The following is an 8,607-nucleotide window of genomic DNA, read 5'->3' on the forward strand; positions in this document are numbered from 1 at the left end:
TGTTCTTATACATGGAGACGTTGGATCTCTCCATATATCTGCACACATAAGCACAGATGTACGTGTTTTGATATCACATTCTTGTGCCTTAGTGAGACGTAAATTCCATTAACCTGAATTGCAGGCTTAGCTCACCTTTACAACAGCTGATATTGACAAGGTGCTGGAGATCAATATGGGACAGATTGGAAGCTCATTTCAACAAATTGATAAAATTTCAGAATAAGGAGGGGTGAGGTACTTTACAGCAAAGGTTAAATCTTTACATTCTTCTGTCTCTAATATTCACTTTTTTCTTAGATGTTCCTAACCTTCAGAATTAACCCCATTTTAAAATACAAGCAATGTCTTCTATTTGCACTTTGCCCTTCATTTCAGCTCTCTACTACACCATAGATACATCAGTGTACTTAATGATTGTGTCTTGCCTTGCGCAGGTGAGGCAATAGAGTGGTGCTCTAGTCCAATGGGTGTAATGTAGATGTATGCAGCACACAGAGCTAAGCCATGCCTAGTCCTGATGTAGGGATCTTTCACACTGTACAAACATCACACGATGATTCCACTTTAACAGTCATTGCTTCATCCTATGGAATGCCAGAGTTTGCAGTTTGATGAGTCACTCAGGCTTTTTGGCTGAGAATTCTAAATCTCCCTCCTGAAACTGTCAATGCCAGTATTCCATAAGATGGAATCATGACATTTAAAGAGGAATTATAGTGCTATATGTGGAGTCGAAGGCTTTCATGTCCAGCATCCATAGTTTTGTGGGGGTTTGGGGCTATGTGGCCATGTTCTAGAAGAGTTTCTTCCTGACGTTTCGCCAGCATTTTAAGATGCCAGCCACAGATGCTGGCGAAACGTCAGGAAGAAACTCTTCTAGAACACAGCCACATAGCCCAAAACCCCCACAAAAACTATAATGCTATAAATGTGTAATGCGAGTAGGTCTTCAGTGTTGCTGGACTATAACTCTAAGTATTCCTCGCTATTAGTTATGCTGGTTGGGCTACTGGGACATGCAGTCCAATGGGTCTGGAGACCACAGCAGGGGAGTAGCAACTGGAGGGAGGCAATATAAGGACACTGCCAAACTCAAATAAGAATACGCCATTAAATTTTTCTTTCATTACCAAATTTCTAACAATGCAGCAACTTCAAACGTGAGCTGTGCTCCCCCCCATGCAATGGAATACAGTCGGTATCCATAGACTTGCCATCTGTAGATTCAACCACCCATAGACAGCAAGCCCACATTGTCCCCAATGGTGGCGCATGCACGTGGCTGTGCTGCCATTAGGGGACAATGGTAGAGCTTGGAGTGCCTTCCCTGGCCGCAGGGTCTCAGCTGAACCTTGGGTTTAAGTGAGGGTGCCAGGATCCCCTGAATGCTGCTTCTTCTGACAGAGAGAAGGAAGAAGTGGGGCTGAGGGATGAGTCCTTTTGCCTGCTGGTTGCCCAGCTGGGCAGCTGTGTGTGATTTTGCTTCCCTGGGCGCCCTTGGAAATGGAAGCTTCAAACCCACAGAGAGCTCCTAGGAGGAGGGGGATGCCAAGAGCAAGACTCTGGACCCAGGACATAACAATGCCCCAACCACTGCCACTGTCACCACTGCCATTGGGGAGGCACAAGGAGCTCTCCGCTGTTCGTGGCAGCAGCAGCCACTACAGAAGGAGTGGCAGCCATGGCAGCCCAGAGGTCACCTCCTCCATGAGGAGATGGAGAAGGAGGCAGAGCAGGGGGGAGATGGAAGACAATGGCTGCAGTCACCGCCCTGGTTCTGGAAATGGGGAAGGAAAACAGAAGCAGGGACGAAAGGCTGATGAGGGAGAAAAGGGATGATGCTTGTGCTTTTCCTGAGGGGGAGTGTAAGGTAGGCCCAGGTGGGGCAGCTGGGTTCAGTGGTCCCAATAGTAGTGGTGGCAATGATGGGGGTGTTTACACCATTTTCCTCTTGGCCCTTGGTTGGGACGGGGGGGGGGGCAGTCTCCCTTATGGTTTTTGCAGGCACAGTAACATGCATGTGCCACCACTGAATGTGAGCATCCACAGATTTTGGTATCCATGGTGTGTGTGTGTGTGTGTGTGTGTGTGTGTGTGTGCAGAATGCATCCCCTGCAGTTACCAAGGGCCAACTGTACCTATATTAATATAAAGTCCCATTCTCATTTCTGCACATCACTATGAGTAAACAGGGAGGAATGAACATACAGAACTTTTTGAAATGCCAATTAAAACTAGCCATCTTAATGGCACTAGGGTCCACCAGGGCCATCCCCGCCCCCAGTGTCACCTGGGGCAGGGGGCAGGGCTTCCAAGCAGGGGGTAGAGTTCCAAGGGGCCAGAAATTTCTGAGGAACCTATGTGTTTGCCCCTTCACCATCTCTCCTGCTGCTGTAGGCTGCTCTTCTCATGAGGAGAGTGGCACAGCAGCATCGAGACCATGCTCACCCTTCTCCTTCGCTGCCCCGGCATCGTTCTCCTCATGAGGTGAGCAGTGCTGTGGTAGTGAGGCCAGGAGGGCTGCACTCAGCCCTCTCCACTGCCCCAGCATAATGATCCTCATGAGATGAGTGGTGCCATGGCAACAAGGCTGGGAGGGCAATGCTTGGCCCTCTCCTTCACTGCCCTGGAGTCATTCTACTCAGGAGGTGAGCAGTGTTGTAGCAATGAGGCCAGGAGGGCTGCACTTGGCCCTCCCCACTGCCCCAGCACCATTCTCCTCATAGGATTAGTGGCATCATGGCAGCAAGGCTGGGGGCTACAATTGGCCCTCTCCTTCGCTGCCCTGGTGTCGTTCTCCTCAGGAGGAGAGTGGCGCCCAGCAGAGTGGAATAATGGTGCTATAATATTGTAGTGTGAACAGACTCCAGATTCCAAAACTGTTCCTTTCTGCCACATAACATTAGTTGGGCTTTCTAAGGAATCCTGATGTCTATGGAAGGGCTCTTCCAGGCTCAGCACCAGTGATGAAACAAGTGATGAACCAACAGTCAATGTGACTTCTAGACATGGAATGAAGAGAAGCCACCTTTTCATTTTCCCCAGGAAAATGGTCCAATCAATCCCTGATTTGCATTAAATACTATTGTATAGAAATGCCTCCGCAAAAATGCCGCAATCCATAATCTGTCCATCAAGTGAACCAGAACAGTTTTACCCAGTGTGCTTTCCATGAATTTCATTGACACTCTTAAACTTGATAACTGCCTGAATTTTCTTGTCAACACTTCACTCTTATTTTTTTAAGACTGCTTCAAGTTACTTCAAGAAATAAATCATTTCATTCTTAATTCCTTGCAAACCCTATGCTGGTTTAAATTACATGCTTATACTGGGATAGGCAGACTATTTATTCAGCAGGCAAATTTTAGAGTCATCTGAAATTAATTTCCCAACATTCCTGGGTACCAGCCTTCCATCTAGCCATGGAATTTCCTGGTAGAGCTGTACAACACTTTTAGTCTTCATATTACAGGTTTTTCGGCACCACCATGTTGTTGTCCTGCCAACTGTGAAACTGAAAACCAACTTATCCATGGCTGTTGCCATGACTAGACCACCATTGCCTTTTTTTTTACATTCCAACCTATACACTGTAGCAACTTACTCTAAGGTAGTATCGCCATCATTACTGTGAGCATGCAAAGAGATCTTGTACCTTTGAAACTAACTGAGTGAAAGATCCAATTATGTCAATAATCCACCCCACAGTGATACCTTTATTGACCAACCAGGAGAAAAAAAATTGAAGATGTTAGTCATAGGCCTACATTTTGCTGCTTTTGTTCTCAGTTCAGATGGTATGGAGGGATATTACTTGCAGGCTTGCACCTCCTCCTTTTGCAATGTCGCTGCTGGAAGATTCTTAAAGTCGAAATTTAACATCCATTTGCAACACAAAAAAGATACTATCTTTGCAATCCTATATGACTCCCTCCTTGTGAGGCCACAGACCTCTTTGTTAGGCAGAGGACACTGACTTTCTCAAGAAACCATTCATATTTTTTCATCAGGACAACTTTAGTATATGCTTTTATAGACTTGGTCTGCTTACTCCATGCATCTGAGGAAGTAGACTGGATGCATATGTACTGCAGAAATAATACAATTTAATATAACTTTAACTGGCATGGCTCAATGCTATGGAAAGAAATTGCTTTTTGAGATTTGTATTTTAGTGGGGCACTAGAGCTCTCTGACAGACAAGGCTAAATATCTCACAAAACTACAAATTCCAGAATTCCATAGCACTGAAACATGACGGTTAAATTGGTTTCAAGCTGCATTATTTCTGCAGTGCAAATGCAGCCCAAGTCTACAAAGCTTTTGCTACAACATCTTTCACTTAGGCCCAATACAGATCAACAGAGCGCTGAGACACCATGCCTTTCTGCCCCACACGCAGGCTGCAATCAAATGCCACAGCCTCTGGGAGCCCTAAAAAGAACCCGCTCCCAGCAGGTTCTTTTTAGGGCACGCATGCGGCGCCATTAGCACCTCATGCATGCTGGTGACATCCACGCGGTGCCATGACATTTGGATGCTGTGCCATGTGTACATCATCATGGTGGCCCCCATGTAGATGGGGGTGTGCCATTATGGCACAGTAGGGCTCATGAGCGTGTGGTCACTCCATGCTCCCTAGCCCTAATTTAACCCCAGAACAGCACTTGTTGACCGTTTGTATTGGGCCTTAGTCCCAAAGGTACAAAGGTGGTCCCTTTGGATACTGATATTCCATACTATCATGGCTATTTTTCTGAATTACCATGAGCATCAAGACCCTCTGCCCCTTGATTAGAAGATCAATTTGAGCTACTTCTCAATTTGTGATGATCTGAGGGCTACAGACCTCTAAATAGTAAAATACTGCATTCCCCTCAGTGATGTAGTTAACTGGAATTATGAACATCCTTTCAAAATAAAGATACTTCTTATTCATTTACAGTTTAATGAACTCTGTGCACTTTAACTTGCTTATATTGCTGAAAATGAGGCTCATCTGAGGAAAAGAAAACATGGTTCAGTTGCAATAATAAGAGAGAGTGCTGTAAAATACTAATTAAAAGCTTTAATCTGTGCAAATATATCTGGGATAGTTCAGAATTAAATTCTGCATGCCTTGAACGCATTTTCAATACATTCGCACTGTAAACTCACTGTTTATTCGAATGCAGGCATGTGTGAGCAACCGAATTCCCAGAGATGTGCATAGATGTGGATCTATAGTGTGAATAACAAACCCAGAATGCTTGAGTGAGGTCATTCACATTGTTCTGCTAAAAACAACAACAACATCTGAATGACCTTCAGTCTCCTTAGAAACAAATGGATTCCAATACTAATTTCCAGAAGGCCACACTAAAGACTGGGATGAGTAAAGACACTGTCCCATAAAATAGTGCTACCTTTGTTTTATGCTTCCTTCTCATTCCTTCATTAACATATTTGATAATATGTTATATAATGTGGCAAACCAGAAGTATAGCAGATTTTACTTTGGGCATGACCTCACTACAAGTCTACAAGTAATACTGTTGTTTTACTTTCACACAAGTCAGGTGTCTTGAGGAAGTGAAAAAGCTCAAGAGAAGAACCAGGAGTACAGTTTATAAAACAGCACTGAATCATTGAAAAGAGAAGCAGTATCTGTGCTACCCATATCAAATCCAGCTTCCTGCTATTCTGAGTAGTGCTCATCTCTGGCAAGAATCCTGAGAAAACTAGAAATGCTCCGTATCACTGGGATCAATGTACTATGAATAAACACATGTGACAGGAGATGGATGTTTCTAAGGAATCTAGAGAGTAGTTGATGTAGTGGAGTGACCACAACCCACATGCTGACATAACCATGTAATTAAACGCTGGACCAAAATATATACATACTATGGATATAGAATCCACATGACAGATTAAATAACAAGTATGTTATTTAATATATGTTCAGAAAATATGCCGTTGATTATAATTACTGTTCCAGTCCCTAGGAGCCTCCACTTAAAGACTAGGTCCCCATGCTGGTGGGCAGTAAACAAACATAGGAAACACAAGTGGATAGTATAACTGAAAAGAGAAAAGTACATTTGAAGGAAAGACACACAGTGAGACAATAGTGGTCAGCCAGAGAGAGAGACTATGTCTATGAACAGAAAATAATGCCAATGTACCTCTTTGCTTAAACAATCTCCTTGCTGTGTCAAATGTCTGTCTCTGGAGAACACTCAAGCCCAGGGCATGAAAGGTTCCTGGAAGAAGGAAATTCTCTAGTTGGGGAAGAGATGCTGAGACAACCATTCAACACACTCCTACTGATCATACCCAAAATATAAAATATGAGCTTAGGTAAGCATAGATACTACTCATTGTCTATACTGTGTAAATCTCCAACTATTTCACAGTCTTTTAAGCTTTTAACAGAACAAAGCATCCTGAATTGTATGTGGGCTTCCCATATTTTTTTTTACTGTCTCTCACACACAGCTGGACAGCTGTGAGCCTTGGATATTACTGAACTGTAGTTACCATCAGCCATTAGTTTTAAGAGGTATGTAACATGTAATAACAAGAGCTTTATCGCTGGTACCCAACTATGCTAGGAAGTTGACTGAGACAGAGGTGTCCTGCTCAGAAACCACAGCAAATGATTGAAAAGCCCTTTGCAAATGATGAAGCACAAATTGGAGGATTGTAATATATTCTTTGTCCATATTTCTTAAGCTAACTAATGTAGGGGAACCACCAATTTTTCTTCCCAATATGAATGGACTAGCACCATATTTGTGCCTGTTGGTACCTGTCTCAGGGACCAGCACTGATCTACACTTTGACTTTGTTGTTGCTGTTAACTGCACTCAAGTTGACTTCAACTCATGGCAATCCTGTGGATGAGACATCTCCAAGACCTTCTGCCCTCAATTTCTCTGCTCAGAAACATGTCCTCCCTGATTGAGTCTAACCATCTGGCCTTCCTCTCTTTCTACTGCCTTCCACCTTTCCTGTCTTTTCTAATTATTCATTTTTCCACATGATGTGGCCAAAGTACTGACATCTTCAATTTAGTCATCTTGGCTTCCAGAGAGAGTTCAGGCTTGATCTGTTCTAGAACCCATTTGTTTGTCTACTTCTCTGTCCATTTTATTCTCAGTATTTTTCTGCAGTACCATGTCTCAAATAAACTGATTTTCTTCCTATCACCTTTTTTTACTGTCCAGCTCTCACATCCGCACATGATCAGTGCTGCTTTATTCTAAACTGCCTCTAAAAAGTATTCAGCAACATTAATTGGTGTACGTAATGCAGCACTCATTCCACTGTACAATTTTTTTTATTTATTTACGGTATTTATACCCCACCCTTCAGCCCTAAAGGCTCTCAGAGCATTTTTTGTGGGTTTTTCAGGCTATGTGGCCATGTTCTAGAAGAGTCTCAGAGCGGCTTACAAATATTATTTTAATTAGACAAATGATATCATCATAGTTTTATCTCATCTGTACAATCTTCCAGATACAGTTCAAAGTGCTGGGTCTTCTGAAATCTATGTTGTTTGGCACTCCGGACTAAGATATTTCAGTGATCTAATTTCTTATACTAGGATGACCGTGTGCTCTACTTTAAGGGAGAGAGTGACAGTCATTTGTTTGAAGGTCTAGTCAGTCTGAAATTCTTCTCTGCTTGAAAGTGTGTCTATTCTGAGTGTGGTAAAAATGTAAAGAACCAGAAAGAAGGGAAAGCAGGGGGCTTAAAATTCCTATTCATCAAGACACAGTGTTCCCTATGTCCTTTACAGCTTAGGTCCTGACTTCCTGAAAGACCATATCTCCCAATACAAACCTGCCAGAGAGGTTTGTCTCAGTCTCACCATTATCACAGGCTCACTTGGTGAAGATACAAGAGAGAGCCTTCTCAGTGGCTGTTCTTACTCTCTGGAACTCCCCTCCATGGAAAGCTGGGAAGACCCTCCACACACACTTTCCTTTCACTTGCAGGCAAAGACCTTTTGTTTAAGCAGGTGTTTAATGTATAAACAGAAAAGCTTTTTTGTTAGGTTGTTTTATCTTTCTTTTTAAACTTTCTATGTCTTATTGTTCTGGTTTTTAGTTACGGGGTCACGCTCCCTGTGAAGGACTCCGTGCGCAGTCTGGGGGTGCTTCTTGACTCGTCCCTTCGCCTGACTACTCAGGTGAATGCGACGGTCAAGAGCACCTGTCACCAGCTTCGGCGTATTCGCCAGCTGCGCCCATACCTGGCCCAGAGGGACCTTGAAACTGTGGTACATGCCCTGGTAACCTCGAGACTGGATTTCTGCAATGTACTCTACATGGGGCAACCCTTATACCAAACCGGGAAGCTACAAATGGTGCAGAACATGGCAGCCAGGCTGGTCACTGGTACCTCCAGGGCCAGCCATATAACACCGGTATTAAAAGATCTCCATTGGCTGCCCATTCGCTTCCGGGCGCAATATAAGGTGTTGGTGATGACCTATAAAGCCCTAAATGGCTTGGGCCCAGGATACCTGAAGGACCGCCTCTTCCCATACATTCCGCCCCGCACCCTCAGAACATCTGGGCAGCAATTACTTAGGGTTCCCGGGGCGAGGTT

Source organism: Sceloporus occidentalis, unplaced genomic scaffold (genome assembly GCF_023333645.1).
Source record: "Sceloporus occidentalis isolate IW3139 unplaced genomic scaffold, rSceOcc1.0.p SCAF_3, whole genome shotgun sequence".
Classification (NCBI taxonomy): domain Eukaryota; kingdom Metazoa; phylum Chordata; class Lepidosauria; order Squamata; family Phrynosomatidae; genus Sceloporus; species Sceloporus occidentalis.